This window comes from Apodemus sylvaticus, chromosome 4, assembly GCF_947179515.1.
Source record: "Apodemus sylvaticus chromosome 4, mApoSyl1.1, whole genome shotgun sequence".
Classification (NCBI taxonomy): Eukaryota; Metazoa; Chordata; class Mammalia; order Rodentia; family Muridae; genus Apodemus; species Apodemus sylvaticus.
The window spans coordinates 125285656-125296511 of NC_067475.1; the positions used below are offsets into that span (position 1 = coordinate 125285656).

At 39.2% G+C, this 10856-nt stretch overlaps 1 non-coding gene across 1 annotated transcript; it reads right to left on the minus strand.

The window, feature by feature from the left end:
• Positions 1-209: 209 nt before the first annotated feature.
• LOC127683800 (U6 spliceosomal RNA) lies at positions 210-315 on the minus strand. The gene has a single exon (XR_007977604.1). It is a non-coding gene; the product is annotated as a U6 spliceosomal RNA (small nuclear RNA).
• Between the last annotated feature and the right edge of the window lie 10541 nt (positions 316-10856).

Here is a 10856-nt window from a genome sequence, read left to right on the forward strand (position 1 = left end):
TTCTTTATCATAGCCATTCTGACCTGTGTGAGGTGAAATCTCAGGGTTGTTTTGATTTGCATACTCCTGATGACTAAGGATGTTGAACATTTTTTACATGCTTCTCAGCCATTTGATATTCCTCAGGTGGAAATTCTTTGTTTTGCTCTTTACCCCATTTTATAAATTTTTCTATATTCTTTTTTTTTCTTTTTTTTTTCATTCATGGAAAAAATATGGAACACTTCACAAATTTGCGTGTCATCCTTGCACAGGGGCCATGCTAATCTTCTCTGTATCTTTCCAATTTAGTCAATGTGCTGCTGAAGCGAGCACAAATTTTCTAAATTCTTTGTTTACATTCCAAATGATTTCCCCTTTCCTAGTTCCCTCCTCCCCATATGTCCCATAAGCCTTCTTCTCTCCACTCATTCTCCAATCACCTCCCTCCTTTTTCTCTGTCCTGGTACTCCCCTACAATCCTAGATCAAGCCTTTCCAGGATCAGGACCCTCTCCTTACTTCTTCATGGGAGTTATTTGTTATGCTAATTGTGTCTTGGGTATTCAGAGCTTCTGGCTAATTAATATCCACCTCTCAGGGATTGTATTTCATGTGTATTCTTTTGTGATTGGGTTACCTCACTTAGGATGATATTTTCCAGTTCCAACCATTTGCCTAAAAATGTCATGAATTCATTGTTTTTAATTGCTGAGTAGTATTCCATTGTGTAAATATACCACATATTCTGTATCCATTCCTCCACTGAGGGACATCTGGGTTCTTTCCAGCTTCTGGCTATTATAAAGAAGGATGCTATGAACATAATGGAGCATGTGTCCTTATTGCATGCCAGAGAATCCTCTGGGTATATGCCCAGGAGTGGTATAGCAGGGTCCTCTGGAAGTGTCATGCCCAGATTTCTGAGGAACTGCAAGGCTGATTTCCAAAGTGGTTGCACCATCTTGCAATTCCACCAGCAGTGGAGGAGTGTTCCTCTTTCTCCACATCCTTGCCAACACCTGCTGTCTCCTGAGTTTTTGACCATAGCCATTCTGACTGGTGTGAGATGAAATCTCAGGGTTGTTTTGATTTGCATTTCCCTAATGATTAATAATGTTTAGCATTTCTTAAGGTGCTTCTCAGCCCTCCGAAGTTCTTCATGTGAAAATTCTTTGTTTAGCTCTGTACCCCACTTTTTAATGGGGTTATTTGGTTCTCTGGGTTCTGCCTTCTTGAGTTCATTGTATATATTAGATATTAGCCCTCTGTCAGATTTAGGGTTGATGAAGATCCTTTCCCAATCTGTTGGTTGATGTTTTGTCCTTTTGACAGTGTCCTTTGCCTTACAGAAACTTTGTAGTGGTATGAGGTCCCATTTGTCAATTCTTGTGGTCTTCTTCTTTTTCTTCTTCTTCTTCTTCTTCTTCTTCTTCTTCTTCTTCTTCTTCTTCTTCTTCTTCTTCTTCTTCTTCTTCTTCTTCTTCTTCTTCTTCTTCTTCTTCTTTTCTTCCTCCTCCTCCTCCTCCTCCTCCTCCTCCTCCTCCTCCTCCTCCTCCTCCTCCTCCTCCTCCTCCTCCTCCTCCTCCTCCTCCTTCCTCTTCTTCTTCTTCTTCTTCTTCTTCTTCTTCTTCTTCTTCTTCTTCTTCTTCTTCTTCTTCTTCTTCTTCTTCTTCTTCTTCTTCTTCTTCTTCTTCTTCTCCTCTCCTTCTCCTTCTCCTTCTCCTTCTCCTTCTCCTTCTCCTTCTCCTTCTCCTTCTCCTCCTCCTCCTCCTCCTCCTCCTCCTCCTCCTCCTCCTCCTCCTCCTGCTCCTCCTCCTCCTCCTCCTGCTCCTCCTCCTGCTCCTCCTCCTGCTCCTCCTCCTCCTTCTCCTTCTCCTTCTCCTCTTCCTCCTTTTCTTCCTCCTGCTCCTGCTCCTGCTCCTGCTCCTGCTCCTGCTCCTGCTCCTGCTCCTCTTCCTCCTCCTCCTCCTCCTCCTCCTCCTCCTCCTCCTCCTCCTCCTCGTCCTCCTCCTCCTCTTAGAGCATAAGATATTGGTGTTCTATTCAGGAACTTTTCCCCTGTGCCCATGTCCTCAAGGGTCTTCCCCAGTTTCTTTTCTATTAGTTTCAGTGTGTCAGGTTTTATGTGGAGGTCCTTGATCCATTTGGAGTTGAGCTTAGTACAAGGAGATAAGAATGGATCGATTTTCATTCTTCTGCATGCTGACCTCCAATTGAACCAGCACTATTTGTTAAAAGGGCTATCATTTTTCCACTGGATGCTTTCAGCTCCTTTGTCGAAGATCAAGTGACCATAGGTGTGTGGGTTCATTTCTTGTTCTTCAATTCTATTCCATTGATCCACTTGCCTGACATTGTACCAATACCATGCAATTTTTATCACTATTGCTCTGTAGGAAAATTTGAGGTCTCGGGTACTGAATCCCCCAGAAGTTCTTTTACTGTTGAAAATAGTTTTAGCTATCCTGGGTTTTTTGTTATTCCAGATGAATTTGAGAATTGCTCTTTCTAGCTCTATGAAGAACTGAGTTGGAATTTTGATGGGGATAGCATTGAATCTGTAGATTGCCTTTGGCAAAATGGCCATTTTAACTATATTAATCCTGCCAATCCACAAGCATGGAAGATTTTTCCATTTTGTGAGATCTTCTTCAATTTCCTTCTTCAGAGATCTGAAGTTCTTGTCATATAGGTCATTCACTTGTTGGGTTAGAGTCACCCCAAGATACTTTATGCTGTTTGTGGCTATTGTGAAGGGTATCATTTTCCTAATTTCGATCTCAGTCTGCTTATCCTTTAAGTATAGAAAGGCTACTGATTTGTTTGAGTTGATTTTGTAGCCAGCCACTTTGCTAAAGTTGTTTATCAGCTGTAGGAGTTCTCTAGCAGAGATTTTTGGATCATTAAGTATACTATCATATCATCTGCAAATAGTGATAGTTTGACTTCTTCCTTTCCAATTTGTATCCCTTCGATCTCCTTATGTTGTCTAATTGCTCTAGCTAGGACTTCAAGAAGTATGTTGAAGAGATAGGAAGAGAGGGGGCAGCCTTGTCTAGTCCCTGGTTTTAGTGGTATTGCTTCAAGTTTCTCTCCATTTAGTTTGATGTTGGCTACCAGTTTTTTTGTATATTGCTTTTACTATGTTTAGATATGGGCTTTGAATTCCTGTTCTTTCCAAGACTTTTAGCATGAAAGGATTCTGAATTTTGTCAACTGCTTTTTCAGCATCTAATGAAATGATTATGTTTTTTTTTCTTTGAGTTTGTTTATGTAGTGGATAGTATTTATGGATTTCCTTATATTGAACCATCCCTGCATTTCTGGGATAAAGCCTACTTGATCATGGTGGATGATTGTTTTGATGTGTTCTTGGATTAGTTGGGCAAGAATTTTATTGAGTATTTTTGCATCGATATTCATAAGGGAAATTGGCCTGAAATTCTCTTTCTTATTCGATCTTTGTGTGGTTTTGGTATCAACTTAATTGTGGCATTGTAGAAGGAGTTGGGCAGTGTTCTTTCTGTTTCTATTTTGTGAAATAGTTTGAAGAGTATTGGTGTTATGTCTTCTTTGAAGGTCTGATAGAATTCTGCACTAAAACCATCTGGTCCTGTGCTTTTTATCGTCGGAAGGCTATCTATGACCCTTTTATATCTTTAGGGGTTATGGGTCTGTTTAGATGATCTATTTGATCATGACTTACTTTTGGTATTTGGTGTCTGTCTAAGAAATTGTCCATTTCATCCAGATTCTCCAGTTGTGTTGAGTACAGGCTTTTGTAGTAGGATCTGATAATTTTTTGAATTTCCTCAGTTTTTGCTGTTATATCTCCCTTTTCATTTCTAATCTTTATTAATCTTGATACTGTCTCTGTGCCCTTTGGTTAGTCTGGCTAAGGGTTTATCTATCTTGTTGCTTTTCTCAAAGAACCAGCTCCTGGTTTTATTTATTCTTTGTTTGCTTCTTTTAGTTTCTACTTGATTGATTTCAGCCCTGAGTTTGATGATTTCCTCTCTTCTCCTCCTGGGTAAATTAGCTTCTTTTTGTTCCAGTGCTTTCAGTTGTTCTGTTAATCTTCTATTGTATGCTCTCTCCAATTTCTTTTTGGAGGCACTCAAAGGTTTGAGTTTCCCTCTTAGCAGTGCTTTCATTGTGTCCCATAGATTTCAGTATGTTGTGCCTTCATTTTAGGTAAATTCTAAAAAGTCTTTGATTTCTTTCTTTATTTCTTCCTTGACCAAGGTAACATTGAGTAGAGTATTTTTCAGTTTCCACATTTATGTGGGCTTTCTGTTGTTTTTATTGTTATTAAAGACCACTTTTACTCCAAAGCATTCTGATAGGAGGAATGGGATAATTTCAGTCTTCTTATATTTGTTGAGGTCTGTCTTGTGACCAACTATATGGTCGATTTTGGAGAAGGTACCATGAGGTGCTGAGAAAAAGGTATATTCTTTTGCTTTGGGATGAAAACTTGTGTGTGTGTGTGTGTGTGTGTGTGTGTGTGTGTGTGTGTGTGTTAAATCCAATTGGTCCAAAGCTTCAATTAGTTTCACTGTCTCCCTGTTTAGTTTCTAATTTCCTGATAGGTCCATGATAAGAGTGGAGTGTTGAAGTCACCCAGAATTATTGTGTTAGGTGCAGTGTGTGCTTTGAGCTTTAGTAAAGTTTCTTTTAGGAATGAAGGCACCCTTGTATTTGGAGCAAAGATGTTCAGGATTGAGAGTTCTTGTTGGATTTTTCCTTTGACCAGCAAGAAGGGTCCTTCCATGTCTCTTTTTAATGACATTAGGTTGAAAGTCAGTTTTATCTGATATTAGAATGGCAACTCCGTATTGTTTCCTGAGACCATTTGCTTGTAGAATTGTCTTCCAGCCTTTTACTCTAAGGTACTTTTTGTCTTTGACACTGAGGTGTGCTTCCTGTATGCAGCACAATGTAGAATCCTGTTTAAGTATCCAGTCTGTTTGTCTATGTCTTTTTATTTGGGAATTGAGTCCATTTATGTTAAGAGATATTAAGGAGTAGTTCCTATCATTTTTGATGTTAATTTTATACTTGTGTGGCTATCTTCTTTCGGGTTTGATGAAAGAAGTTTAATATCCTGCTTTTTACGGGGTATAGTTTCCCTTGTTGTAATGGTTTTTTCCCCCTATTATCCTTTGTAAGGCAGGGTTTGCGGAAAGATACTGTGTAAATTTGGTTATGTCATGGAATATCTTGGTTTCTCCATCTATAGTGATTGACAGTTTCACTGGGTATAGTAGTCTTGGCTGGCATTTGTGTTCTCTTAGAGTCTGCATGAGCTCCACCCAGGATCTTCTAGCTTCCATGGTCTCTGGTGAGAAGTCTGGTGTAATTCTGATAGGTCTTCCTTTATATGTTACTTGCTCTTTTTCTCTTACTGCCCTAAGTATTCTTTCTTTGTTTAGTACATTTAGGGCTTTGATTATTATGTGATGGGAGGTATTTCTGTTCTTGTCCAGTCTGTTTGGAGTTCTGTAGGCTTCTTGTATATTCATGGGCTTCTGTCTCTTTAGGTTCGGGAACTTTTCTTCCATAATTTTGTTGAAGATATTTGCTGGTCCTTTAAGTTGTAAATCTTCACTCTCATCAATGCCTATAATCCTTAGGTTTGGCTATCTGATTGTGTCCTGGATTTCCTGGATATTTTGGGTTACAAGCTTTGTGCATTTTGCATTTTCTTTGACTGTTGAGTCCATGGTTTCTATGGTATCTTTGGCATCTGAGATTCTTTCTTCGATCTCTTGTATTCTGTTGTTGATATTTGCATCTATGGCCCCTGATTTCTTCCCAAGGTTTTCTATCTCCAAAGTTGTCTCCCTTTGTGCTTTCTTAGTTGTGTCTACTTCTGTTTATAGATCCTGGAAGTTTTTGCTTAATTCCTTCACTTGCTTGTTTGTGTTTTCCTGTATTTCTTTGAGAGATTTTTGTGTTTCCTCTTTCATGACTTCTGCCTGTTGATCAAAGTTCTCCTGTATTTCATTAAGTGATTTTTGCATTTCCTCCTTATTTACTACTAAATTCTGACCCATATTTTCCTGAATTTCTTTAAGTGATTTTTGTGTTTCCCTTGTAAGAACTTTTAGCTTTTGATCATTTTTCTCCTGAATTTCTTTAAGAGATTTATTTATGTCCTTCATGTGTTCCTCTAACAGCATCCTTACCAGTGATTTTAAATCCAACTCTTGTTTTTCTGGCGTTTTGGGGTATCCAGGACTTGCTGTTGTTGGAGAGTTGGGTTCAGATGCTGCCATAATGCCTTGGTTTCTGTTAGTAATGTTCCTATATTTGCCTTTAGCCATCTAGTTCTCACTGGTGTTAGATGGTCTTATTGTCACTGCTGGTGCTTCAAACTACTGTGGACCTTTAAGGCTATTTCCGTGACACTGGATGACTGGGTTTCCTCTGGCACAGATTGCTGATATGCTGCCTTCCTCTTTTGTGCCTTTGGAGCCCTGCTCAGTTTTGCCTCATGCAATGTTATACTTGGTTTGTCAAGGTGAACCAGGTGTTCCCAGGCTGCTCTGTCATGGAGAGAAGATGATGGCAGGGGGTCACTCTCTCTGTTGATTCTCATGTAGGACACAGGCCCCAGGACAGATTGCCTGGCAGATGAACCACCTATGTGCTCAGGTCCTGGGTGCACACAGACCCCTCATAGTTTGCACCCCCAGAGATCAGCTCAGGATAATGCAGTACCTAGTGATGTGTTTCTGCCCTGGCAGGCAGCGAAGATGGCAGAAGGGAGTTGCTCCTTCTGCTGGTCTCCATGCAGGACACAAGCCCCATGCCCGACCAGCTGGCAGATGAACCAGCCATGTGCTCAGGTCCTGGGTGCAGGCGAACCCCTTGTGGTTTGCACCACCAGAGATCTTAAGCTCGATGTAATACAGTACCTAGTGATGCTTTTCTGTCCCGGCAGGCAGTAAATATGGTCATGGGGAGTCTCTCCCTCTGCTGTTCTCCACGCAGGACACAGGCCCCATGACCAGTGGGCTGGCAGATGAACCGCCTATGTGCTCAGGTCCTGGGCGCAGGCAGATCCCTGGTGGTTTGCACCCCAAGAGATCTTAAGCTCAGGATAATACAGTACCTAGTGATGCTTTTCTGCCCCAGCTGGCAGCAAAGATGGCCGTGGGGAGTTGCCTAAGTAATACAAATTAAGGGCCAGATAGCAAACTCGTGGTTGTGAGTTAGTTAAAAGGTTGTTCCTGAGTTATTTCAATTACAAAACAGCCAAGAATAGTCAAGGCATAACAGTTCAGAGATGTTTTAGGTAAACAGATGATTTTCAAAGGTGTCAGAAGTCCACAGAATATGTTTATTGACATTTCTTTATTAAAGATCATTTGAATGGAGATCTGACAGCACTCCTTTCTTGAATTCAAAGAACTTGAATATCAATGGAGTTGCTTCGGTTGTGGCGAGATAGTCACCAGGCAAGACTTGCCTCATTTCATCTATAGGCAAATACTGTCCAAAAAATGATACACTATGCGGAATAGTCAACTGATAATCTCTGCCAAGACAGAGTAATCAGCCCTTTGAAATTCTGTATTACCAAGGTCTGTCAGATGATCCTGGGCCAGAAGGCTAAAGACCGATGCTCCAATGTTTTGGTGTATAGGGCCTGTTCATGTGATCAACAGTCTTTATAAATTGGCTAAGTTTTAGGAGCTATATTGTGCTTCTCATACTTTCAGGTAATATTAGTCATTGTTGGATTTCTGATGGGGTTGAAGACTAATAGGCTTAGAGCCAGTCCAAGCTGTTTAGCATTTAGAAAGATGATACAGACTTGAGTGGATGGTTTGCAGATGGGTTACAGTATAATGCCAGGACTTGAGTCATGTCAAGTCCTGTTTAGAGTAATAAGTCTTTTAAGTTTGAATATATGACAGGGATACTACTTAATTGATAAAAAATGGTTGACTGGGTATTAAGTCTATCCTGCACGTTATAATTGAACTCAAATGATGTCTGAGATAAAAGAGTCTTTTAAATGGACAGAAAGGAGGAAGTGTTGTGGATAGTCCTGGGCTTGTATTTTGATGCTAATTCCACTCCTCAGAGGAGCTGCAGATGAGGAGTTGCCTTGTGAAACTTCTCCCCTCCTTAACTTTTCAAATAAAGGCTTGAGCCAATGATTGGGCAGGAGGAAGTGGGAGGAGCAGAGGGTTGAGTGAAGGAGTGACAGTAAAAACAGGAGGGAAGTATATACCTGGGAGAAACAGAGAGGCATCAGAGGGAGAGAGAAGTTCATTGCATGGAGATACCGCAAGCTATATGGGATAATATAGATGGAATAGAGTAGTATAGTGGGAGGTCGCCCAATCTAGACTCTTAACTTGATTTTCTGTCTATGGTAATTGATAGTTTTGCTGGGTATATTAGCCTGGGCTGACATTTATGTTCTCTTAGGGTCTGTAATGACATCTGCCCAGGATCATCTATCTTTTATAGTTTATGGTGAGAAGTCTGGTGTAATTCTGATTGGTCTGCCTTTATATGTTACTTGACCTTTTTCCCTTACTGCTTTTAATATCCTTTCTTAGTTCAGTGCATTTGGTATTTTGATTATTATGTGTTAGGAGGAGTTTTTGTTCTGGTCCAATCTGTTTTGAGTTCTGGTCCCCAGCCAGAGACAGAAACCTCAAGGCTCCTGCCTGAGGGTTCTGGATGGATTCCTCTCAGCAGCAAGGGTAGTCCTACCTATTCTCTCAGGCCTTCCCCCACTCCAACTGCTCGTAGTGCAGCAGGTTCTCAGCTGCTCTACATGTAGTGATTCTCTCGGATGGATTAAGCGATGTTGACATCCCTGTAACAGACTTGCCAAGAGTCTGCTGTAGCAGAAAGTTCAGGAGGCAGAAGGGGCAGAACGAATAGAAGGGGAGTGGTATTTGGGAGGGATGGAGTTCCAGTGGTTGCTGGGTAGTGTTTCTGCTGGACCCCCAGCCATAGTTCTGTGACTCCAAAGGTGGGAAGATGTTCTTACTAGCTGCGCTGAGTGCAGTGAGTTCTCTAGGATGGATCAGCAGATGGTGCCTTTGCTGTAGCAGACCTGCAGCAGAAAGGTCAGGCAGCAGAAGGGGAATGTTTTCCTTCTTAAAAGTCTTTACTTTGTGTATATGTGACTTGCATAATATGTATTATTAAATATTATAATATTATTTATATATTTTATATATTAACATACTATATATTATATTTCAAAAAGAGAAAATTTTAATAAGATGATAAATTTCACAAGACATTCTGAAAAATGTACTTGGAATGATCTTTTTGTTTTATGATTATGTATTTAAATAGTATATTAATAAACATATGAACATATTTGAGTATATGTATAGATATACATAAAAATGCTTGACTATGTATTCACAAAGGACTCAGAGGATAGAGACCAACCTATGTACTTTTTAGACATACTTTATAGACAGAGGGATTAAGAGACTAAGACCATGGTGACAATCTTATCTAGATCTATGTATTCATTATTTGAATGAAAGCAGTATATAGCCATTTTAAAATTCATAATAAACAAGTATGTTAAATTATTATATATATGAGAGCTGCAATAAAATTAGGTATATAAAATTTCTGAGTAGGGAGAATAGGGATATAGTTTAATAAATATAGTTAGTGTATCATGATTAGAATATTTAACTCCTTCTACTGTTTAGATTTCTTGCTCATTTTCTAATTGGGTTATTTTTCCTCTTTATTTTATTGTGTTCTTGTTGTTGTTTTGTATTCTGCATACTAAACCTCCTCTAAATATGTACCTCACAAAAATTACCTCACATTGTATAGGTTTTGTTATTCATGTGATAGTTTCTTAGGCTATGCAGGGTATTTTAATTTTTATGAGGTGTCAGTTGTCAGATATTGGCTTGAGTTCCTTGAAAAATAGAATCCTATTCAGAAAATCTTTCTTACACTTATATCTAATAGGGAATAACAAATATTTTCTTCTAGCAGTTTTGGTGTTTCAGGTTTTAAATTGAGGTTTTTAATCCTCTTGGATCTATGTTTTTGTACAGTGTGATGGATATAGTTAGAATTTCATTTTTGGTCAGGGGGACATTCAGTTTTCCCAAGAATCTTACATGTTACTGGAAACCTAGTAGCTCTATGAAGTGCTAGTGAGGTTGTAGACATAAGAAAAGAATCTATTATTGCCATTTTGCTAGATCATTGAAATACCTTACTACATTTTAAAACTGATTCTTATACACATAAATCCATATAATTACATTTTCATCAAGAAACCTGTTTATAGAGCCCATCACAAACACCACAACTGAAGACAAGGTAGTCATCAACAAATCATGAAGAAGATATCAACAATGGATACTTCTATAAATTGTCCTGCATTTTGGCTCAGCATAAATCAAAGAGAAAAGAAAGGAAAGTGTATAGTACAAATATTACTAGGAAGTCTGCAGTGAAACAATATCTTCTAGAAATAGCTGTTCTAAATACAACTGGAAAAAATCAAACAAACAAATAAACGAAAAAACAGTTGTCATGTCACCGTAAAAGGATATATTTGTGGGACCTCATCCATAGATTAAATCTTGGGAATTTGACCAAGCCAGCTCAGTCAGTCAACAGGTTCTCCAGGACGGGAGTGAGGACAGAAAAGAAAAAAAGACAATTAGACAACATTGTAGCATGAGCCCAGTCAGTTCTGAGGCCAAAGTAAATTTATTTTTTATTCCTGTCTTCCTTTATACCACTTTAAGTACATATAAAATAATAAGATTAGTTGTGGGTCATGGAACAAGCAAGGAGATAAACAAAATATGTTAAACTCCTTCCTAAGGGCTAGTCAGGATGACCAGG